Source organism: Anoplolepis gracilipes, chromosome 11, assembly GCF_047496725.1.
Source record: "Anoplolepis gracilipes chromosome 11, ASM4749672v1, whole genome shotgun sequence".
Classification (NCBI taxonomy): Eukaryota; Metazoa; Arthropoda; class Insecta; order Hymenoptera; family Formicidae; genus Anoplolepis; species Anoplolepis gracilipes.
The window spans coordinates 7,294,560-7,321,033 of record NC_132980.1 but is presented as its reverse complement, the minus strand read 5'-3'; the positions used below and the strand labels follow the sequence as shown (position 1 = coordinate 7,321,033).

The 26,474-nt window shown below is 38.1% G+C and overlaps 1 protein-coding gene across 4 annotated transcripts in view; it reads left to right on the top strand.

The window, feature by feature from the left end:
* LOC140670932 (uncharacterized) overlaps nt 1-26,474 on the top strand; it is a 246,676-nt gene that overhangs the window by 96,932 nt on the left and 123,270 nt on the right. Inside the window, exon 1 of one of the 4 annotated variants that reach the window (XM_072901843.1) lies at nt 25,113-25,755. The exons of the other annotated variants lie outside the window; for them this stretch is intronic. The gene's annotated coding sequence lies outside the window, so the exon portion shown is untranslated. Of the gene's footprint in view, nt 1-25,112; nt 25,756-26,474 lie in introns of those variants that run through there. 4 annotated transcript variants of the gene reach the window in all.

Below are 26,474 nucleotides of genomic sequence, written 5' to 3'. Positions count from 1 at the left end.
ATACCTCTTTCTCCGGAAACGCGTAAGCGAACTTCCTTTTTCCGTGAATTAGATAAACATAGTGTATGAACACTCACATCCGACGTGTGCGTAAGTGTGTGTGTACAGGCTGCATATCGGGTCTTTTCTTACTCTCGACGCTCGTAAATCCGTCGTCCTCGCGGCTCGTCTCCCTGTTTCTACTACTGGCTGACTAAAGTCGGTATATATCCCGACACGTAGTCTTTCGAAGTGGAGAAACGCTCATCGAAGGTCTCCAGCGTCCGGTTTATCTTGACGACATTCGTAGACCAAAGGAGAGAGGAAAAAACGCCATGAAGGGACATAAACGTTACGTCATTTTGAAGGAAATAAAAGCTTTCTATGGTCAAAATTTATGTTGAGTAAGAATTTTGACCATAGAGAAAGTGCTATTTTCTTATTCTATCTCGGGCTCGGTTAATAATTAATTTGTCTGAATAATTAATTAACATTACAATGCTTTACTTCTTGCAATTGAAATATAAAAAGCAAGGAAACATATTCTTCAAATAATTTTTATTTGTCCGTGTATTTTTTTATCGTTTAAAGAAATTAATTATTATTATATTTAATATAGATATATAAATACAACGATAATTAATTTGATTAAATAATAAAAATACATTCATTATTAAATGCGTAGAATCAATTCCACGCTGATAAAATAATACTGAATTATTTTAAATGTGTTAATTTAATATATTTTGTCTTTATTATTTTCTATTTAATTGCTTCTATTAATTGTCGTGGAAATTATTAAATTCCTTCAAGCTTGCTCAGATTGAATGTATCGATTACGGTTCGGTCGATTGCACCGGTTCAGATCGGTTTTATCGAAAAACCGATGGTTCCTAAGGATGATATCCTACACTCGCTAGTGCGATCGTTTTCCCGGAAATCTTTTTTTTTTTTTCCTTTCTGTTTGTAGAACAATGTAGCCGGATGTGCTTCCGGCTGTTCTTTTTTTACATGCACGCGAGCATCGTAGACTGGCTCGCGATTACCACGAGCAGGAAGGCGGGAAGACAGAGAGATTTTCTCGATGACCGAACATCGGACCGCGATCCTTTTCCTTTTTTCCGCAAGCTGGTACTCGGTTACCGAAGTTACAAGCCTCGAGACTTTGGATGGCATCCCCCTCCCCTTTTTCTCCTTTGCTCACCTTCTCTTTTTCTTCTTTTTTTTCATTTCTTCTTTCTCTCGTCGGTCGCCATATCCTCCTTGGCGAGATATATAGGTGCCCACTAAACTTTTGTCCTTCCCATCAATTTCGCCGTCCAAGAATCGCGGAACCAGGCACGATTCTGCCGTCCTCGTTTGCCAAACGCCTTCAGGCCTGATCTTTTTGTCGGCATACCACTCTCTCTCTCTCTCTCTCTCTTTCTCTCTCTCTCTCTCTCTCTCTCATTTAGTTCTTTCTGTCTTTCTCGCTTTCCACCATCTTTCGCGCTTAAAGGATCGTCTCCTACGAGAGTCATCTTTCAACCAGCTCCAGGGACCGATAGCCCATATCGATAAATGGCTTGGTAATGTCACCTTCTTTATGTACATATGTGATATAATGAAAAACAGAGCATATGTGGAAACGCTTGTAATTAAAAAAAAAACTACCGATTTATTTTAATTAATTTTATATTTACTTGTCTACAATAGGTCATATTATATATAATTCTATGATTTTGTGAATGCATTATTAAATTTATAATGATAAATAATGGAGACTTTGACATAAAAATGTAGATAACAATAACTGCTTTACAAAGAGTTATTATGTATTATTATGTAAAATGTTATTTGTATGCAATCGTTCATATTTTATCCTCTTTCGGGTGTCATATAAATTTTGGTCGAAGCGATCGGTATACAGAGAAAGAAAAAAATAAAACTTTGGCGCACATCGACATAAATCGCACATAAAGAGAAGGCAAACACGTTTGAATAAGCCAGCCAAACGATCGATATCGCGTCTATAAATTGGAAAACTGTAACTACTTTCGTCGCGGTTTTTCTCCGAGTTGTAAATAATTTCACGGGGATTGTTAGCCAGGTTATCTGATTATCTTGTCGTTGTATCTCATGCAATGTCCCCCGCAGCCGTCGTCCACGTTTAAAAGATCGCCTCCTGCGAGGGTCATCTTTTAGCCGCAACTGCTTCCTGGGGAGCGATCGTACATGTGTGTTTCTATGATTCTTTCAAACATATACGGTAACGCCGGATTACCCCTCTCATGTTTGGACATAAACAATCTAGGACACATGGTTTCCACTGTAAAAAGTTTTTATTGTTCTGAATAGATGGTTATCTCGACGTAAACTTTACTATAAGCAATAGTTTATGAATGTTTTTGTCATTTTGTAAAAAAAAATTATATCATCTTGAGACATTAAAAGAGATCTCAAGCTTTTGACTTTAAATTTTTGACAATAGAAGATTGATAAGATTTGTTTGCAAAAATAGGATAAACCAGGGTATGATGGCCATAGACTGTAATTTTTTCAATAATTGCTACATAATGGGCTTTTTTAGTCATTATTAAAGATAATCGATATTTACAGTAATTTATGTGCAAACATTATTCGAAATAACGATATTGTGAATTTTATATCATATTTTTACTTTTGATTACCTGCAAAATTTTTCATTTGTCCACTAAAAACTGTTATAACGTTGAATAAATGACAGTTAAGCTATCGTAATCGACGTTAGACATATTATATAAAGATATGTAAATTGTTATATGACCTATAATTTTTCGTTTTCACTATTTTTTTATAAATATTATTTTGATAATATATATAAAATTTCTATGAAATATTTTCCTTTTAATTTCGATAACATTACGTAATATTTAATTTAATTTAAGCTTCAGTGAAGATAATATGCCAAACACTATTAAAAAATAACAAAAATAAAAGTATGTTTCTTGCGTTTTAAAAAAGTACGGCCATCTTACCCGAATTTACCCTACATCGGTGAATATAAAAAAACATTAAAAACTATTACGCAATTTCTTATTATTTATTTACATTTTTGTCCGATTGGTCAAAGTATTTTATACACATACGTATGTACATTTATCTCGGCGGAAATTGAAAGTGTTTAAAGGCAGATAGATATCTCGCAATATGCATCGAACGTGCAAACTTGATGTCGAAGCTACTTACAGTGCCGTAGCATGTGAAATACGCGCTCGACGTGTCGGCCGTCCGTTCGATTTTCGCTTACCGATCGGATTATTTCCCAACGTTGCAAAATTTCAGTTCTGCGTGGTTGGTTTCAACACTCGTTCCGTTGCAATGGCGTAACGAGAGTTTAAAGCTAGACTTTGTAGACTTTGTAGAGAAACGCACCGATATTGCTAACGGGAAAGAAAATCATTTTGATATTTCATCGATTTTTAATGTACTTTTTTGGTAATAATTATTGCAATATTTTGAAAGCGTTAAAGAAAATACAATTGTCTAGCAACAATCATTTTGCGGATATTATATTATTAATAATTATTAGATTTATAATAATAGTAGAGCAGCGTAAAACTTGACGGCATTAAATAACGTGGCAATCTTGAGAAAAAATCAAAATGCATTTAAATATAACAATGTAAATTGATACTTTGTATAAAAGAAAGATTATTGGCTTGTATTATAGTTATAGCTATGTAACAATTCACATTAATTCGCATTTTTTAGAGCAATAAGTGAATCTGTCAGCGTCGGTACTCGTGTTTACGCCGCTGAAATATTGTAGGGTGTGCCGATTATTTTCATATTTGTTCCGCGCGGCAACCGCGAATTGGAACGAGATTTTATCCCATACACCGTGGAAACAATGGGCGAAATCAAATTCGCCGCCGCATAGAACACAAAGGATTACAGAAAGTCGAAATTGAAAATTCTCGCTGTACGCGCAACGTGACTCGCGAATCTACTATGTAGTGATTTGTAAGGAATTATCCGTGTGTGCAAGAGTATAGTATGTAACTAATGCGTAAAGTTTATCTGGCTTATACAATGGACGAGTTGTCAATCAAATTTGTTACTTTCGCGGCGCAATTTGTGATTTATTTATGCAATCGTGATACATGATTTTCAGAAATTAACGCTGTCTGCCTTTTACTCTTATTAGCGTCCTGTCGCGATTTTATTCGCGCAAGCGAGTTCAATCAATATTTTATCTCTGCAACAGCACATATTCTTCTTTTTATTTCTATAATTGCAAGAGAGAGCGAGAGAGGGAGATGAAAGATCCGAAAAAAAAGTAAAGCCACGTTACGTGAATTACAAAATATAATATTGCGAGGATTCGCTCATTAACTGTAAATTCATCGAGCAATTTGATCTCTATTCGCGGAATAAATGTTCGAGTGAGTTTTTCTCGTGCTTGATAAACGACGACAGCCCGCGCGAAGCGTGCTGGTGTACCGCATAATCGAAATTCCAATTTGCAAAGCAATTCGAACCGCTCGTATCGAGCCCTCGTATAATTCTGTTCTTACTTAAAATCGCTCCCGTCGTTCGCGTCGACGTTCCGTCGGAAATTGCTGCGAATTTAAACGACGCGAGAGATGTTCTCGAGATACCGGTCGTGGAATGAGAGTTAAAACGCGGCTGATGGGACGCCGCAGTGGCTTTTCCAAGCCGGGATACAAAGGATTTAGCGGAGTTTGGGTCACGGATTAATGGGAATTTGGCAGCAGTTGCAAACAGCATACCATATACGCGAAAACCGGAAGAAAGCTAACAGCGCTCGATAAATTAGAGTTGACTATCCGCAAACCGTGCAGACTACGCATTATTAATTATTAATTTATTGATAATAATCATTTGGTTAAAGCAAATTAAATCGATTTTACCCCCGGGGACACCATATCTAATTTGCGAACGCGCTCGAGTTTTCATTCCTCCCCCCCCCCCCCCGATGGGAAACGAAAATGGCCAATTATCGCGAAAGTTTGTTCCACGTGGACGTCGATTATTATTCTCGCACGCCCAAAACGACGACGCGGCGCGCGAAACTTTCTCGCGCACTCAAAAATTCCAAGGAGACCGTCGCCGCACGACCTGTGGTCCATTAAAAATGTGAGAAGAATTTTGCGAAGGGCGAGCGAGAGTAAACGATATATATAGAAAAGCAGGTTTGGTAGTTTGACTCGTGCGAATTAAAGAGAAGTTCAGTACCGCGGAAATTGCGTACAGCCAATGTAGGGACGGTTAATACAATGGTGCGTTGGTGCACTGTCCGTGGGTGCGTTGCTCATTTTACGACGGAAACCACACTTATACGTACAGCCTCGCGCAACGCGCTGCGGCGTACAGCATTGCTGTGCAAACTTGCAAATATTTCGTTGCAAACCATCGCCCGTTACTATGCAGAGTTACAAATATTCTGCATTGTTACCGCACAGCGTTTCTATGCAAACTTGCCGATATTTGTGCATTGTTCGTGAGCATCAACATCGAGAAAACGTACCTATTTACTCGGAACGTAGTAGTAAGCATCGGTCTTCTGACGATATATGCTTTTAGTATTTTCGTAACGTTAACGGGTAATATTAACTTTTGCGAGATGGAAATTATATCAATTTTCCACGAGGTACTTGATGAGAGCTGTATACTTACTTTAGATCTAATTGATTGATGCTTAAATAATTAAAATTCTGGACGCGAGATAGATATTTTATTTTTCAACATTTTCCGAATTGTTGCTTTCTGACAAGTTTATTATTGTTGTAACAAAAAAAAAAAAAAAAAAAAAAAAAAAAAAAAAGAAAGTAAAATAGCATTGCAAAAAGAAGATATATTGTTAATACTGCGCTAGATAAATTCAATCACTAAATCGAGAAGCGATTCAAAATTTACCAAAACTACATGTCTGACATGTCATTAACGTAAAAGCGAAAGTGTCGTCATCAGGTCGAATCTCTGTTCGACTCAAAGTCAATGCAGGTTTAGTTTAAGTCCCGTCCAAGTACAATGGGAGCTACCAGCCGATTAATCGATGAGTCTCTGTCTAGTGGCTGAAAGCGAGAGTGCTTCTTCGAGACACGATCGTTGAAAAGGAAGAGAGCCATATCGACGTTTCTCCTTCCGGTGTGCGCGCTCTCTCTCTCTCTCTCTCTCTCTCTCTCTCTTTCTCTATCTATCTATCTTTCCTCTCGAACAGAGTGCTCCTACCGCATTTTCCGAGTACCTACGTCCATGACACATTGCTCTGTTCGTGGTTGTGCGATGCGTCGTATAGTGTCGTTCAAGAGTAACGAATTGCGTATGTCAACGAGATAATAAATTACTCTTTTCCGATATATGTTATTAATTTTCATTAGTTCTCGTAATTCAAAGTTATCCATACCATCTTACTTTATGACTTTATTATCAATTTTTGCATGACGTTTGTTGTTTAAAATCTCAATGTTAATAAATTATTGAGCTTTTAATAATTTAATGCATGGAAAAATACACACACACACATATATATATATATATATATATATATATATGAATTTCGTGAATGATAATTTTCAATGCTGATTGAATGGATTATGAGTGCTGTATGTTCTAATTGTCATATGAATCAACAAGGCAAAATCTTTATTGAGATATTGAAAAGTCTCTCAGCATCTCGTTCGATTATTCATTTTTGAACGGCGCGGTATTGTTCACGAAAACCACTGTCTGTGAGAACCATTGAAACTCAGCCTGTAGGTCCTCCATTCTCGCTTCGATGAGGAGAAGATGTCCGTAGAACCGGGGACCATTGTCTTAATTGAGAGAGGTTAATTCGAGACGGACGAGTTCTGGGAGATATAGACGTTCTGCCGTGCTTAGCCGGAGCTTAGATGAGTTTCTCATTGCTTGATAGCGTCGAATGGGTATATACATGTATTCTCAGCGATCGTTGGGATAGATCCGCCGGGTCGAGTTTGCGATTATGTAAGGATTGTGTAATTGCGAGAAATCCATAGTAGAATTCAATACCAGCTCATAATGATAGACGCCATTCCCGATGGCGATTGCATTAATATCAATTGTATATAATCCATTCTATTGTGTTCGACATATCATTTGCATATTATACATGCACGTTTGTATCTCTGAACGAATAATTATAATTTGATACAACTGTGCTTGAACGTAACAACGCAATTTCAAAAGATTTTATAGAGAGTTCTACTCTTCGGTTTAGCTATATATAATTATAATATACGCTATAAATTACAATATGATTATAATTATAATATACATTTTTATTAATATTTTATAAACGAGAATCTTTTTTTCTTTTCTTTTTTTTTCTTTTTTTTCTTTTTGTTATATCGATTTAAAATGTATATCCCTCGCTTAATATAATGCGATGTCTATCGATTCTCGCCCGTCGCATTTTCCCTCCCGTTGCGTATTTAGTCATCAAGGATTGCGCGGCACTTACGGTAATCCAATTTTAAACAGACCATTACTCGGGCGAGCAAGAAATGTTTCCGAGTCCGGGCGACCTCAGACACCCCAGCGCGTCTTACAGAAAGTACCCTTCGCTCCTCGAGTATCCTCATTGCATAATGTACTCGCCGAAAGGGGCTGTGAGACGAGGGTGGAGCGGTGAGGGGTTCAAACACCGTTCAGCGTACGCGTCTGTCGCGCATCTCGAATCGAGGGCTCGCAGTAGCTAAGAGAATGACTCTCGTACACAAGAGAGTGAGAGAGATGAAAAGAGAAAGAAAGAATAAGAAATATACATAGAAAGAGGGAAAGAGAGAGTCAAGCTTTTCGCACAAGAGAACGAATGTAAAAAAAAAGCGACGGAGAGACGGAATCAGGATACCGCATTTTGCGGACGTGACCAAGCATAACGCAGATTCCATTGCGGAAAAGGCAGAAAGAGGATGAGTGGCGCAAAGCTAAATCTTAAGGAATTACGTGACACAATTAATGATGAATAATATCCGGTTCATCGCCGACCGCGCTGATGCGCCGGAGTGTTGCAATTCTCGATTTAGTTTTCGTCTGACTGTCAACCGGATATCCTCATTAAAACTGATATGTCACCAATTATTGTCTTTCTTATATTTATACACCGTGAAAAATATCAAGTAGAGATATCGAGAATATATACATTTAAAAATATTAATTTTATATAAGTTATAAATAGATATGTAAATTGAGCTTGCTACATTTTTTTTTATTCTTTACGTTTTACAAAAATAACTTTTCAATTAGCAATAATTTCTATACATTGCAATCACGTCTTATAAATTGGTTAATTTTCACTATATCCATTTTTTGGAGACTGTAGGATTAATATATAAAAATATACTTGATTCCATATCTGTTTAATATTATTTAAATATAAAAACGTGATAGATATATATCAGTCATGTATTATCTATCTTATTTGTTGTAATTTTTGAAAAATTCAAGTATACATATATCGATAAGAAGGAGAAAGAAGGTAAAGGCGAACACGAGATTGCAAAGACCTCCGGCGCGATCAGGCACGTGGCAAATTTGTAAAAGCGACAAAAGATCGAAGCGGATCTTGGACAATAGAAAGTAAAAAAACCGTACAGTGCTACCTTTCCTTCTGAAGTTTTGGAATTCTGAATATTTTCCTTACTGAACTTAAGATACGAAATGCTTTTTATTCGCTTCACTGGATGCGCCGACGCAGCCAAGTGAGAGCTTTCTTACAATGCGCGATTTTTTTTTGTAAATTGTTTGAATTGTACAACTATATTTCGCATAAAGCTATAAAAATTGGCTAAATCTAAATTAATGTTTAATATTGTCTTCTTCCCTTGCTTAATTTATACAATAAGAGAAGACGATTGTGATGCAGACAAAAGCTTACGCGAATTCTTTGCGACAATTTTATTTGGGCCATCGATTAGTTTGAGATATTATTAGTTTCAGTGGAAAAAAACTCAGACAATTTTGAAACTTTGTTTTAGTATAAATATTCTCCCTCGAATATATATAACAAGCTAAAATATTCGTGTTATTAATGGCAAAATCGTAATTTCTAAAGTAAAGGCTGTTTTTTATCGTATGGAAATAAAAAAATAAAAAAAAAAAAAAAAAAAAACAATAGAGAATTCCAATGAATGTCAATTCTTTAGGTAATTAAAAAATTCTGAACGGAAAGGAGGTATGCACATTGTGAGTTTGGTGAATTCAAAATGAATTTATCATTTCATTTTCGTGAAATGGATATAACGACGCTAACTTGAGCTCATAGATTGTTTTAAATGTCAGCTCTGCCAACTCGTTTTTTAAAACCAATTAAAAGTTTCTCTCTTGTTCCTGTTCCAGTTATCTCCGTTTCTCGCTTCCCGTCTTTCCTGTCTTCGCGAGAGATAGTTGTCACAGAATACACCGGCGAAGGAGAACGTAAAGTTTCCGCGAGCGATAAAGATGTATAATTTAAAGAACATAATCTTACGAGATATGACCGGCTCTGAGATTTTGTTGTTCTATTTGCTAATTAATATAACGGCCGTTCGTTCGTTCGTTCGTTCGTTCATTCATTTATTCATTCGTTACGGTGCATGGCGCGATAACGACGGCGCGAGTTCCTAATTAGATCTTCTCGAAAGGTCAGATTAAGAATAACTGACGTATTTTCACGAGAACGTCTATTAAGTTGGATATTCCGAAAGGAAAACGCTTTTCACATTTTGAATTTTCTATCCTAAATTATATAAACGCACCCGACAAAGTTATTATTCTTTATTAGAACCTTTAAAATTTCATAATGTAACAATCGAGATCAGTTTACTCAAGTGCCGCTTAAAATTGATTTATTAAGCACCCAAAGTACTCTAGTCATCTCGGAGACACTCCGGGAGATCGTAAAAATTTCTAAATGTCTCCTTCTCGAAACAGGGCGTTGTATATCGAGTATCGTGCTGGGTTAATACTCCAAAGTCCTTGTAATCTCAAAAGGGGCGCACAATTAAAAGTTTTCTCTTTAGCTTTACCCCCGAACCCTTTTTCTTCCTCCTTTCCTTTTTCTTTCCTTCTCACTCGTCTTTCTTCTACGATTTCCGCGTCGTAAGGTAACGCGGATAAACCGCTTCTCTCTCTCTCTCTATCTCTCTCTCTTTCTCTCTCTCTCTTTCCCGTCACAAGATGTTTTGTTGCGTTAGTGCCCAGGCAGTAGGAAAGTTATGCGAGCGATGGAGATGTATAATCCAGGAAACGCGGCACACGGAAGACGCGACTTCGTCGCGACTTGTTGTTCTTCTTGCTAATGAATACCCGTTGACTTCCTGACGCCGCTGCAAGAGAGACAGCGGGTGAGCCGCTACTACCGTAGCTACCGCTACGTAATTATCCGGGCGACCTTTTGTCGGGATAGACACGACCCGGGAAAATAAGACACGGCAGCGCGCGCGGGAAACAACGAAAAGTACCCGGCTTAATATCTTTCTCTTGTTTTCCTCCTTGTTAATCTGCATTTCCCCGGCGTCGGCACCGGAAACGCGCGCTGCCGAAACACGAAATCCTTAATGAAGATCTCACTCTCCGCCTCGTCTCTCCGGAGTTTCAAGTGGTTTGCCAAAATCTTCGGCGGAAAACGCACACGGCCGGTTTATCCGCAAAGAACAAACGATCCCGAAATTATCGGAAAATTTCACTTGAATTTTACTCGCGCAAGCCGCCTCGAATTTATCAAATACCAGATATTTAATCCTTTTTTTTTTGTATATTTATAATTATTTGCTCGTACTTGCACAACATACGCGGACATAGAGAATTTCCTCCCTTTTTCTATACTGAAATTTATATTTAAATATAGATTTTTTTATTCGTTAATAAATAAAAAATGTAAAACATTTTTTTTAGAAATCACGATTCTAGGTTTTTAATATATTCTTTACTCTTTAAAATGCGAAATATTTAATAAACATTTTCCATTTTATTATGAATAAAATTATTGTCGGAAGATTGTTAAGCAAACACGCTTCGTCAATTTTTTATTTTATCTCTTAATTGCTGAATAACGGTGCCGTCGTCGTCGACAAAGAGAAAATCTGTTCTCTTGGACGAGTGGATCGTTGAAATATTGCCAGGTGGCGGATATCAGCCTCGGCCTACTGAAATGGGTTCCATTCCTTTCCGGCAGCTGACTCCGGATTAACCGGCTCGCGAGGGTTCCTAGCGGGATAGCTGACTGAGGGGTATTAAAGGCGGGCGCCGCGCTCCTCTGATATTGCTTTCTTCAATTTGCAACCACCCCGAATCGTATCGATACCTTGCGGTGGTCATGCTTTGTTACAGCCGCTCTAAATTCAATATCCGCGTGAATCATCGAAATCAATGAAATTTATTCCAGCGACGTTTATATTTCAAAGTGTGACATTTCAGAAAATATAAATGTATTTATACATATTTCGCGTTAATTAAAAAATAATTATATAACATGTATGAGTGTATAAATTTTAATATAATTGGTAAAATAATAATTTATATATATATATGTATACATATATAATTTAATGTAATTGGTAAAATTAAAAAAAAAAAGAAAAAATTCAAGAAGGGCATGTATAGTATATAATTTGACATGTTAATGTCCGTGAGAGTAATGTGTAATACAAGTAAGTTTCCGTGATGTTAAAGTTTCTGTTCGCGTAATAGCTCGAAGTATCCAGTTGAGATTGTACGGGAAAAGTGTACGATCGAAACGTTTTGCAAAACATCTCGGACATGTGTATTTTTGCACACGACTTGTAAGAAACTTTGAAGCGAGGCAGCGCCGCAAACAACCGGCATTATTTTTACTTTCGCACTGTAATAACAACGGCGACGTCTGCTACTTCGCGCAGACGGCTTCCACTTTAGCGCAGGGGTGACGTCGTAACGAGAGTTGTTGCGAAACTGTGGCTGCGCGATGATTCAGGGAAGTTTTTTTTTTACGGGCTTTCTTCTCCCGGGCGCTTCGCCTCGCAGTTTCCACGAACACGTCTTGTTTCTTCCACGGCTGGCTGGTGATCGTTCTTTTTCACTTACGCGATCTGCACGCATCGTTAACGTTATACGCGACAGATCCTAGAACGCCGCGACGTTTTTACGAGCTGCATCCTTTCTTCGGCAGCAGATTAAGTATGATGGATGAATCCAGTGTTTCTGTCGTCTATTAAGTGCGCGGCAAATTCTGAAGAGACGAAGAGACTTCATCTACCGTATAATTACGGAGTGATTTTAGACGCTCACAATATGGCGAGCGATTTTCTCTCTTGCCACTTTGTACATTTTTTTAAAAATATTAATTCATACAAGGGGGATGAAAAAATAATGCGTAATGTAATAGATACTATTTGTTATTATAATTGTGTATAATTTTTTTCTCATAGATATTTTACGAAATTAAATTAAACTCGCGGAAATTAAAAAATCGGTGCGACTAACAAAGTTGAAAAATCGAAACTTTCATGCGTCGTATACGGAGTGTTAATCGGAAATGTAAATATTTCGGTCACGCGCGCGGCAATTACATTTCCACGTATCTCTAAGACGTTGGCTGCCAGTGACGGTATCGCAATTCGCGCAATTTCGAAAGTTCCCGACAAAGACGATGGAAATACGTGGAGCGAAGATTTTCGTTCGAGTCTGTCGGAGGAAACTCTGCGGCGTGCGTATTAGACATTAGGCGCTCGTGCAAACTTGTTTGTTCGCCGTTGACAGCGAGCGCAAACGACAACGGCGGTTAGATTGGGCTTAGACTATAACGTACGATCCCCGTGTTCTGGAATTAGATTCGGAATTCGCAATGGCTGGTGACGCCTTACCGCGACGACAAAGCGCGCCCGTCGTCGAGTTTCAGGCAGTCGCATCCGTAGGAATCCAATTGTATGGAAAGAACCAATTATGTAAAGTAAGCCGTTGAAAGAAACGCGGGTCTAAACGCCGGGACAACGGTGGCGCAATTAATTCCGCGTAGCTTGTTTAATAAGTTATTTTCCTCGAATGTTCTCTCCCTCTCTCTCTCCTTCTCTTTTTCTTCATACTATTGCGTTTGCATTTAGATGAAAAACGAATACCATGGATGTCCAGGCGAGAATGGTGCGGTCAGAAAATTGAAGACGAGATTGGAGCATCAACAAGGATATAAAGGTCGACTGCGTATCCATATGTAATTACGTGCTAGTATTATCTGTTGGTCATAATTACAACAAACAAGAATTTAAAAAAAAATTAAAGACGATAGAATTTAAAAGATATAAGATTAAAATATTAGATAGAAATCTTGGCAAACTATTTTTTGTTACATGTAGGCTAAACTAGGAAAAGATGGCCATAGGATGTAATTTTTTCAATAATCGCTACATAGTGCGCTTTTTTAGTCATTATCAAGGATAATCGATATTTGCAGCAGTTGATGTGCATACATTGTTCGAAATAACGATATTGTGAATCTTATATCATATTTTTTACTCTTGACTACCTGCAAAGTTTTTCATTTGTCCACCAAAAACTGTTATAACGTCGAATAAATGACAGTTAAGCCATCGTAATCGACGTTAGATATATTATAAAGATATGTAAATTGTTATATGACCTATAATTTTTATTTTCGTTTTTACTATTTTTTTTATAAATATTATGGCCATCTTTTCCTTAAAAGTTGGATAAGATGGCCAATGTTTACGTTGTACTATTTTGATAATATAAAATTATCTATGAAATATTTTCCTTTTAATTTCGATAATATTACGTAATTGAAGCTTCAGTGAAGATATAATATGCCAAACACTTTTAAAAAATAACAAAAATAAAAGCATGTTTGTTGCGTTTTAAAAAACTATGGCCATCTTACCCGAGTTTACCCTAAATTGTGTATATTTGAAAATAATTGGCAAATGTGCGAGAAACACGACATTGGCGTTAAAATACTAGACGTCGGGAACGGAGGAGGAATGAAAAATTGCTGGCATTGCTACGGCATTCGACCGCATGTCGGACGTTGCTGCGGCAATTAGGGATTCCGTACTGTTTGCGGACAAATGGCCAATCTGAAAGCCCGGCGCGAAGTAGGTAGGGTAGGGACGGATGCGATATAGACGGACACATCCCGCTTCCGTCAGGCTCGGATTGCGCGAGACGTCGCTGCCGCCGCCGCCGCTCTCTGCTGCATTATTCATTCGGGCGGCGTCAGCGACGTTCGATTAACAATGTTTCCTCGTGTTGTCGCCGCACGGCCCGTCGACTTACAAAGGATATCCCGTTGCACGCGCCGTCAAATATTTTACCGCAGGATCGGGCGGCCGTGACCGACGTTACGCGAGGTCGTGCAACGTGAAATTCGTCTCGCTCTAATATCGGGCCCGGGATATTACCGGGGATCTACATGCTGGTGTGTCGCGATGCCGTGAAATCGGAGAGAATACGCTTCCATTATTGATTTTCCGATACACGATGGAATTTATTTGCGTGGAAATAGTCCATCGATCGTGGCATACTAAGTCGTTAGCATTATCTTTGCGCGTAATGTAAGGTGATTTTCTACTCCTCGAGGAAGACGAGGTTTCAGAATTTTATGAGAAAGTGACGTTAACTAAGTATGAATATAGGTCACTTGGAATTTTCGATCCTACGCGATTATTACAGTAATTCGGGAGTTTTCGAACAAAGTTAACGCCATTTACAAAGTTGACGGAAAGCGAACGATTACGAGGTAATGCACGCGATTTTTTTGACCGAATTTCTTATTCCTTTCGTTCAATTTCCTTTCGTTCTTTCGAGGTCGCCGAAAATTCAGGAGAATTTTTCATCACGAACCTGCGCGTGTGATTGAAGAACGTTGCGGATCGATCACTCCCGCTTCGAAATTCGTGGCGTCCCCGACTCGCTCGTTGGGATCCCGTGGCGAGGGCTCGTTCGTGCGGTGATTTTGCGCCTTTAATATCCAGTTTAAATATTCATGAGACGGACGAGGTGCGCACGAGGCGAACGTTGCGCCACTCCCGATGCACACAGACGGGTCTCGACCCGACGTGCTTTAGCCCCGGGTACTGTAGCTCGCCAGGGCACCGAGGATGCCCTGCGACATCTCTCCGCCTCTTAGGGTATGGCGAATATACGGTGAGGGAGGACGCACACCGATGTGCTGCCGGATTGACTCTCTGTCAAAGTAACTCAAGTCGCTCTTCATTTGCCGCGGCGGGAAGTCAGCTTTTTTGGAGAACGCCAGGCATGTGGACGAGGAGACTGTCACACGTTCCTTTGTCCCGCGCGAATATTTTGTCGCGTCACTTGACTCCACGATTCTCCCAGCCTGTATATTTGTCGCGCAAAAGTGCATTTTTTAATTTCTACATTTCTATATTCTTACATTAATACATTATATATACAATGTGTGTTCGCGCATAAAAATTAATTAAAAAAAGATTTTTTTTTCTTTTTTTTTTTTCTTTCCGGAAAATGGATATTATTTGTACGGCAAAAAGATAAACAATTATTGTAAACATATGAATGCAGGTCGTGGCAGAGAGAGAAAGAAAACTCATCATTTTAGCGCGATTCAGCACTTTGCTATTCACTTCCGGTGAATTGCGCGTGACAATTTTTCCGACGAACGAATAGATGTTTGCGACGGGGACGTAATGCGGCGTTGTGATTCACTCCCGTCACTTTGTGTATACTTTATTATTTTCCTGCATTCTTCTCTTACGTCATAGTGACTCACATCTCCCTACACTTACCGTGGAAGACGTCGCGCTATGGAAGCGTCGTCATCTAAAGAGTAGACGGAATTACGCGTTGTTTTGCCAACGTTCGCCGAGATTTAGACACAAATCTTCCTGACATGGGGGGCTTTGTAATTTCTTGTCTCGCGGCTTCCAACTATTATTGGATTAGGTTTCTAACATGATTGCCACAGCACAGTAAACTTTGGAATATCATTACGTCCTTATTCGTTCTCACAAGAGCCGCATCATCGCGAGAGCTAACTTTGCCGCGCTTTCATATTTTGCTGCGCGAATTTCTTCTCTTTTCTTTTACAAAGAAGCAAGCGATGATTTATGCGCCGATAGCGCCTCGACGGTGAAAAGATGTTCGGTTCCGAACAGCGGCTTGATTAATGTCTATCTTTCGAACCGGATCGATCTCGTCGATCGCACAGTCGTTATTCTTCCTTTTTGTCGCCTGCTTGTTTGTTTTGCTCGATCTCGGTTTGAAACTAACTGGCGAATTAGTCGGCGCGTTAATAGTTTTGCTCACATTCGCGTCCGAGGGGGGAATAATGCGGGTACGAGAAGCGAAATGCGGAGAAAGAGAGCTGAAAACCAGAGCGCAAAGTGGCGCGGCGTGGTGCGACGCGGCATGACCGCTCATAAATCACTATTAAATCTTGAAAGGCACAGCGCTACGCGGTTTGTCGAGTAATCTATCAGGACAGTCTACCTAATATAACGGTCGAGTAATTGCGGCCGGTGTACACGGCTGAGCGGCTCGATCGATCCGCACTCGTTGTGTGCCTAATGACCACGCAAACGGCGTGCCCCAACGTATGCTTCACGATTTGGATTACGCGCGGCAGCCCCCTCGTTAAATTAATAATATCGCCACGGGCTCTCGTCTGTATTATTGGCGCGCGAAATTTTTTTTTTTTTTTTTTTTTTTACAGCTGCATCGATCCCCGCGTTGAGAAAAATATTTGCGTGCACGCGATTGATCGAAAATTAATTTAATTTATATGTATATATATATATATATATATTTTTTTTTTTTTTTTTTTTTTTTATATATTCTATATTTTATTTTGCGAATTCCCATATTTTTCTCTCGGACGAAATATTTCGATGCGGAGAGGAAATTTCTACTTAGCGGAAAAGACACAAGAAGAGAAGTGGCCTGCATCGAGATTTAGCAGATTCGATGTTTCTTATCGAGGTACGGAATTTCTGCTTGCGCTTCGCCAGTGACACATCGCCGCCGGCGGGCTTTCCAGATCGTGGAACGGGTCCACGTAAAAATAACCTTTATTACGTTATGTAATCAGTTAGTAAAAGCAATTTCGCTAAAAGCTTAAGGGGGGAGACTGCGTCCCGCGCTCCCGTGAACTCTCGCGGCCTGCTTTTGCATAACCACGCGGCGGATCTCTTCGGTTACCTCCTTCTCTCTCTTTTTCACGTTGTCTCTTTCCCCCCTTGATTTGGCAGCAATTACCGTCTACCCGTTTTTCGAGATCTTACGCTCAAAATGATGAGTGTTACGAGCGAAGAAAGGATCTTAATCTTCCTGCCTGGAAGACGTGCCCCCGCTGATTGCAAATTCGAAGTTTACCCTTCCTCTCCCTTTTTGCACCAGGTTCGCGAGTGCGTTTCAGATTAGCGTAATTGAAGCATAGAGCGCGCGATCGAATACGAGATAATTGCGTTTGCATTAGCAAATTTATGCGCGAACAAAGCGACTCCCTCCCCACCCACGTGCGTCTTCATTAACCGTTGGCTATTTACAGCCAGCAGTTACGGTCATTAATTTACAAACGCGAAGCTCTTTTCGCAATGAAATCCAACTTTTATGTTATCATGTTGGATGAAACGTTACGTCACATACGGCCTTTTCATTTTAAAATATTTCTACATAATTAAGCTTTATAGCCATGGAAAAGTCTGGTCTTTGTATGATAAGCCGAACAAACACAGCAGATTTTATATATTATATTTTCATGTATGCACGAAAACCGTTTCAAATTTCTTCGATGCTAACCGGTAATAAACAATGTCTGTGAAAATGACATTTTATCAATTCATAACCGCAAACATTGCGGCTGCCTATGGTGCCTTGGAGCTATAAATGTTAAAAAACACTACGCGGAATAACGAGAATAACAGCGCCTCGTTTGAAAGCATATAAAATGAAAATATCCGAAATACACTACTGACAGGCTGTACGAAACAAATGTTTAAACTCGGTGTGCGGTTCATTTTGTTTCGCAGCTAAATGCAGCCGGAACGGAAACTCTCTAACAAAGAGATGACAAAGTGGTTTGGCGAATGCCAAGAGTACGCAAAGCACCCATTGAAGCCTCGCGCAAGCCTCTGCAAAGAGAACAAAATTTCAAATATAAACAATGGTATTGTTGCTCGAATAATACCGCGTTTTCTTTTGTTGTGTATGATGAGGTAAAAACATTTAATATTTAATATATGAAAAATCGTTATATCATTTCTCGCGCTTTCTTGATTGCGAAATTAAAGACGCCGCAAGAATCGAAGCGCGACGCGCCTCGAAGGGCGATCAATCTTGCCCTTCGAATGAAACTTTATCGGCGACAGACGGAGGAGCGACGTCGTCGTTCTGATGCGCTGCTGGTGCGCGCGTGTGACAAAATTAAGTTGAGACAAATCGACGATCGGGGGACGTCGACGGATTTCGCAGATGAAGATCGATGGTCAGATTCGGCAGGAGAAATAGGGATTACGAGAAAGGTCAGGAATCGAGGTATCTTTCATCAAGGATGATCCTTGGTCGCCAGCGACCACTCGTGTCAGCAACTACGGTCCAATGAAAAGAAGCAATGATAGAGAAAGAGAGAGAGAGAGAGAGAGAGAGAGAGAGAGAGAGAGACAGGAGGAAGGGAGACTATAGAAACGGGGGCAATGGATACAAGAACGCCATAAGTGTTGTCTGGTCGATCGCGATCACTTCCGTCCCGTCGTTCCGGCGAAGCGTAACCCCGGTCGCCTGGCAACCGCAACCCCAAAACATTACTTCGATCGGGAGATGGTTGAGCGGCGGGAGAGGAAGAGGGAAATACGAAGGAGAAGAGAGGGAGGGAGGAAGCTTAATGGATACATATTGATATCATTTGTACACCCTCAAAAGCTTCCCTCTGTGCCGCTCCGTTGCTCGCGCGGATCGTTCTCAGGCTTGTATCATTTTGAGAAAGAAGCGGCATTGTGCTGCACGCGAACGTTTGCAAAATAATCTTTCGTGCCCCGAAACCGGTTGCGTTAATTCGCCGAGGAACGCGAACACGTGTGCTGCAAATCAGTGTCTACCTCGCGCCAGTAAAAATTACCCTTGCGCGCATACATTTTTCCATTACGGACAAACGTGGTTCAAGCATGATATTTTTTTATATAACAATTTTAAAATATAAAATACAATATATGTCAGAGAAGATTTTTAAAATTAATTGACTCACATAAATGGAATAACATTTTCTACATTTTTTTCTTTACTCTTTTTATGACATCGACATATTAGATAAAAAATTATTATTATACTAAAATAATTTTTATATATATTTAATTATGTATTTTCCGATATGAGTGGATAATTTTATCGATAATTTGTTAGCTTGCCCTTTTTTTTTTTTTTTTTTTTTTTTATATATATATAAACTGTAACGCAATAAAATTTCAGTGCATGATCTGATTTGTGAACGTCATCAGTAGGATTGACCTACATACACAGGCAGAATTTCTTGTCGCGGTGGACCGGGTTGAATCGCTCGTCCAATGGGTTAGGTTGGGCATTAAGGGTTAGGCGTTATCGCGAGATATAGAGGTACCCATGGTGTATACCGTGTCAGAGGGAGTCAAATTGGATCAACCGATACGGGGTCGCGTTATGAACACGAGCTGTCCCACAATCCTGTTCTGCTGGCTAGCTAGTTGTCGCTTCTCTTCTCTTTGTGTGTTTGTGTGTGTGTGTGTGTGTGTGTGTGTGTGTGTGTGAGTGCTTTGTGTGTCCCACGGCGATTCTCTCGGCGTTTGTCTCCTCTCGCCGGACCTTGCGTGCACACGTTTATCGCACTCGCTCGAATAGACAAGCGCGTCTGTCCATCCGAATACCCAGAATGCGAATACATCTGGGAGTAGACATGTGTGTGTTCGATGGTGCATACGTCAATGAGAGTATAAGAGAGAGAGAGAGAGAGAGGGAGGGAATATGTAAGCGTACCTTGCACTGTCTACGCAGCGTGCGCAATACACACCACTTTCACTCTCCCTACGCTGTCCGGTAAACGTCCACCCTCGAAGTGTGTCGTGCACGCGTGAATGGAGAGTGCTCTCTCGACACACGACCGAATTACCTCCCTACCTATCCTCTCTCTCACGGAGCGCGTCTCACTGCCAATAAATACCTTGATCAATTATCGTCGCGTGCGCGCGCACTACGATATCCTGTAATGCATATATACGCGGGATGATAACACAGGACGATAACGAATGCTTGCTATGGCTACGACGCGGAAGACCGGTAATTTGACAGATGCGATCAGTTAACGGGATGAGTTCTGCGGGCGCATCTCATCTTCGTCCGTGCGCATGTTTGCTCGTGTTGCTGTAGACAACGCTGTCTTTCGCATCCAGGCCCTATATCCGCTTGCCAAGAAGCGCTATCGATCCGCTTCTGTCAAAACTTTGGCATCGCATACTTAAGCTTTATGAATTTCTACGCAATTTCTGTCTCTTTCTCTTCTCCTCCTCTCTTTTTCTTTTGCATTTTTACTAGAAAAAAACTACTGCAAATAGTAGATTGCGAAATATATCATTAGCTTATACAGTATCGAACGGGTATTTAACACATATGAAGAATTTTATTTGATTTTTACGAGCAAGGCGATGACTCTCACGGCGCCATTTACGCGATGATCTGACACCGTGTGCTTTTGATCGCGGCGCTGAATTATAAAAAAGTCGGCAATCAGCCAATTTTCCCATTTCTCAACCACATATATTTTCTTGAATTCACATGACGTGACAAATGTAAAGGCGAGACGGAGGTAAGTTTCCACTGCACTCCGTATCCGAAGTTGTTCATCCTTAATCCCGGTATTACTTGGAGATAGACTAGAGATAGACTCTCGGGTCTGTCACGTCGGGGAGACACGGCAAATTAGTTCGCATCGATCAGACGAGCCCTTCTGTCTGCAACGAAGATATACCGCGTTCGACATTGATCAATTCGTGACACGATTGATTAATTCTTTGATTAACAGCACGCTCGTATTATATTTGTGTATGAACGCATTACTAACTGCTTTCTCACACGTGACGATCTTTACTCGTAACTCAAAATTTATTTATATATATATATATATATATATATATTTTTTTTTATTTTAAAAGATTACCTTTCTCTCAATTTGCGACAAGTATAGCGTTTATTTCACGAACAAATAAATATATCGAATTTCTCGATCTTTAGAGGAATAAGAATTGTCTGATATATTTCTATTGCTACTTTAAATGTTAAATTCGACTCCCGTATTAAATGGAGCTACGTAAAAGCCTCGTATATGTAGGCGGCTGTATTTTATAACCGAATAAATGTCATGCTGGCAAAGTTTCGGCCGTCGGCTCTCTATTTTGTCGATGCGTTTAATACGCAGGTCATGTAATCCTGCGCAATTCGATTGCTATTCAATTGCTGCATCATGACGTGCCGCGCAGGAATAATTATGCACTAGACTGGGCTCTATAATACTCCAATTTCGCGTACAGCGCGAAGCATAAAGGAAGTTTCTCCAATCCGTTACTTCATTGTGCGCTCATGTATCGCGAATATAAATCGAATAGATCGATACGCACTTTCGGCAAATTAACTATTATCCGCGGCGCGATATAATTTCCTTGCGATAATTGATATCGATGCGATATGGACTAGCTGGATGAGGTCTCCCCTGGTAGTCAATTATGATTTTCCAGCGGTACCTCTTGTCCCTTTGTTCACCCCTACGTTCTCGTGACGCCGGCAAAGTGCTTACGATTATTCGTCAATGGCGAATCGATTTATTGCGATAGAAGGACGGCGATAATAAATCACTCCGTCGGTCAACCTTATCTTTGCATCCATGTATCGCGCTTGTCAGAGCACGGTATTGTTAACCCGTTAACTGTAGAATCTATAATGCACAATGCAGCGCATACGTGCGTGCAAGAGGATGAAATCGTGCGCGAGACGAAAAGGAAATGGGGAAAATACAAGGAAGATGCTAGAAAAGATTTTACACGTCAATATTTTACTTTTCCAGTCGCAGACAATGTTTTACAATAGTTTACAACATTCGATATATTTCGTATAGAAATCACTTTAACTAAATTATTTTTACTCAATATATTTTCATCAACTAGCGCTACTACATTAATTTTCGGAAGACATAAAAATCAAGTTATAGCAAATTAGTTTAGCTTAACGTTCATGGTTTATTTTTATTGTTAAATATACGCTCGCTATGTATGGGGGCAGATGGTTGTACGAGTTAACGGTAATTCGGAGCATTACAATGGCTACCTTAGTAATAAATCATTGCCGAGGCCATTATCTCGAGCTATGTACGCGAGTACCAGTGGCATAGCACTCGCCCTTCTACATACAACACATTTCTCTAGCGATCTTTCGAGCTACCGATTTTTATTCACGATGTAGAGAGAACGTTCTCTCTCTCTGCGCGAAATTTGTGAACTCTCGGTGTGCATTAGCATCGCTCTGATTTGTTTCGTGTGCATAGCACGCTACACGAATACAAAGTGTCGCGCGCACGAGTACAATGTCGAGTAAGGGTATAAAAGAATGCGCGAAAATTCCAATTGACAAATCGATCCATGTAGGAAACTTCAAGCATGTAAAAATAATCCGCGACAATCCGCGGTCATGCGCGACTAAACGATAGTCCATGAATTAAAGCCGCATTTTAGCTAATTAAATAGGGAATATGTAGATCGAGATTATTCAAATTATAATTGATCTCCGATAATGAGATAACTAAATTAATTATTCAAAGATTTAGCTCATATCTTGTGGCTTATTGTAATTTTTTTACTTTTTCCTTCTAATCACTAATTGAGATTATGTAAATTATTGAAATTATGATATATAATCTAATAGCGAAGAAATATGTACATGTAACTGAATCTAATTAGTGAGAAATTGTATAATATACTAAAGCAAGTTAAAGTAATTGATATTGAATGACATATTTTTTTATCATTAGTTCCTTGTTTGTTTTTCATTAGTTATCCGAAATAGTTCTATTTCAATTTTTCAATTATAACAATTCCATTTATGTTATTGCATTTACGAGAAATGTTTAATATTGTTTTTCACAATGTTCAACGAATAGCGACATTGAAATTGTGTATATATTCAATCAAGTAAACGAAATTTACCTATTTATATCATGGAATTTTACGATATATCGAATAAATTGAACACATAATGATTTTTGTTATAATATACGCGACAATATAATAGCAGTCGAGAGAATTCAGTGTTTTGATGATTAAATTTGATAATGTAGCTAAAACAATGCATTAATTTCATTTGCGATTATTTTTGTTAAATTATTACAACATATGGAATCTCTATTAATCTGAATTTCTGGATTTCTCTTATTATTAACAGAAATTATGATATAATAATTTCTGTAACCTATTCTTCTTTATAAGCTTATATAGAGTTTTTGTGTAATGTATTCGCTGTAATTTTATTCCAATTATCTTTAACTTACTATTTATTTGGACATTTTTTTTTTTATTTTATAATATATGTATATTACATTGTATTTTATATTTTTATATATGTATATTTAATGTATATTTAACAGGGTGTTTACCGAGAAAAATATGGAAAATCTGGAATTCTCAAAAATTTCTTTTGTATCTAGAAAAATCAGAAATCTTATGGAATTTTATTGGGAATCTTTTCGAAAATTCTCTTTTTGATAATTTTGCTGTGTGTGTGAAACTGCATCATATCTCATTTTAAGGAGACTCATTTATTAATTATGGAGAGTTCTGGCTTTATTTTCAATAATCCTAGAATTTTTGATTAAACAAATAGTTCTGGTTACTAAAAAAATGGCTCTCCAAGTTCAAGCTGTTTATTTTGTCTCCTGACGATTTTTTAAATCATTTCTTACCAGATTTTGAGTGTTTGAAAATTCTGCAATAATTCTCCAAAAAGTTTGTACGTAAAAATATAAATACGTAAAAAATATTAGAAAAATAATTAAACAAATTAATTAAATAGGTAAATGAAATCGTTCACGATGCCGGATATATAAGTACCGAGATGAGTACGCTCTATAATAAATTAATTGTGCATATGTACAATAAACATCATTAATGCTTTTACAAATGAATTTATTATACATTTATAAATTTTGTATATACATATATGGAAAATGTATGTTTCGACGATATGTGCATAAATTTATGTGTAAATTAATTATCTTTTTTGTACTATAAAGATGATAAATTATGTATTTGTTTTGTTATTTGTTAATGATTAAGTATTTTATATTATATATATATATAAAATCACACGCGATATTTTTATTCAATAATATTATATACGAATATTATACACAAATATTATATTTTATAAAGAAATATTGCATCTATTCAAATATTTTGATGCATAAATAAATAATCATAAAATACATAATCAGTAACAAATAATAAAACAAATACATAATTTATCATGTTTATGTCTTATCACATTTTGTGCACATATCGAAATATACATTTTCCATATATGTATATGCAAAATATATAAATGTATTAATATGTATATAATAGTAATTTTTCTACACACGCAGAAAATATAATAATATATATATATATATATATATATATATATATATATATATATATACAGGGTGCCTGATAATTCGTAAAAAATCTCTCGTGTACAGATTGAGCAGATCAAACTGAGCAAAAAAGTTCTGTATCATTTTGCGATTTTTGAAATAATTATTGAGAAATAAATTAAAAAATATCGACCAATTCATGTGAGTATTAGCACGTGGCGAGAAAAGTCAGCCCGCTGTTACGCTAGTCGCACGTATAGTAACCGTGTAACAGTGGGTTGCTCTTCTCGCAATCTTTACCGGACACCCTGTATATGTATATATCATATATATATATATATATATATACTAATTATTAATTGAATATATTATTAATATTTATTATATTTTTTACGCGTGTAGAAAAATTACTATTATACATACATGTATTAGTCGACGACCACGCGACACAATCGCGCCTATTGCGCACGCGCAATGCGCAGTGACACCAGGCACGCGAGTCATCTCTTCTTCAAACATTTAGGCTACAAGGATCATCTTCGCGCGCGGTAGTCGCACAGTCGCACAGTGTCTGCGGAGCTGGGTTGACGTCGTAGTTGTTCCGCGTTATTGTTCCGTTATTCGACCTTGGACTAATATTGTGTACAAGCGTACATCGAGAGTGAGTCGAGATTTAGAGACGGATCATAGTCTCGAGACATATTTGTTACGCACGCATTCGTCGCAATCAGTTGCGTTTCACGACCTTCGAAACGTTACAGAGGAGTATTCGAATGTCGATGGATAACCATGAGTGTCAAAGAACGTGTCTAAAGATCGCGAATTCGTCGGAAACGGTAATTCGAATTGCGGTAGAGAAAGTTTTATCACGCGCGAATCAGTGTTGAATTCAAGGACGGACGATCGTTTTATTATACATATCTATTAAACCGGAAAAGTATACACTAAATTCTTTGCATGTATACAACTCACTATACGCGGTGATTTTGTTATCATTCGTGCGGTGACACGTGAGCCAGAAGGTATTTATAAACGTCGTAATATGTATCAAAATCGGGAGTGTCGTGCAAAGTGTCGCGCGAGTATTTTGTGAATGTTTTTGAAGATGCATCAACGAAGGGGAAAATAAACTGGCTTGGGATGATATCGAGCTTTGTGGGAGCCAGCAAATAATTTATTACGTTGAGGTAATTTGTTACGTATTATTCGTGGAATTAATTTTTTTTATCGCGTTTGTGACATAGCATATTTCGTTTTAATGTGTGTGAAGCTGGCGTCTCATTTCGTAATCACTTATTGATTATTGAGAGTTTTGGCTTTATTTTCAATAGTTATAAAATTCTTTCTTGATAGATTAAACAAATACTGCCGACTATTAAAAAAATGGCCCGGAAAAAATTGAAACGCTAGGTTCACGCTTCGTTTAACTTTGTTCTTCGATTTTTTTAGCATTTTTATCAGATTTTTAAGCTCTTCAGAATGTTGCAATAGTTCTATAAAAATATAGAAAGTTATGTGCGTAAAAATTAATTTTGATAAAAATTAATTGTATAAATTAAATTGCTCGCTGGATGTAAACGAGATTTTGTTATACCTCGATCTAATTTGTTTAATAAATATTCTAATACATTTTTGCGCATACTAGAACTTTGTACAGAAAATATAAGTAATTGTGCAGAACGACACAAAAAAAGATAACACGAAATCTTATTTAAAGTGGATAGAACAATTAAAATATGACCAGCGTCTCATCTCGCTTTTGTACATTTGACGTCTCGGTCAATCTAATTTGTAATTAATAAATATTCTAATAATTTTTACGCATATACATATATTTTTATCTGAAATTAAAAATGATTACAGACTTACATGAAATCTCATTAAAGTCGATAAAACTATCGAAATA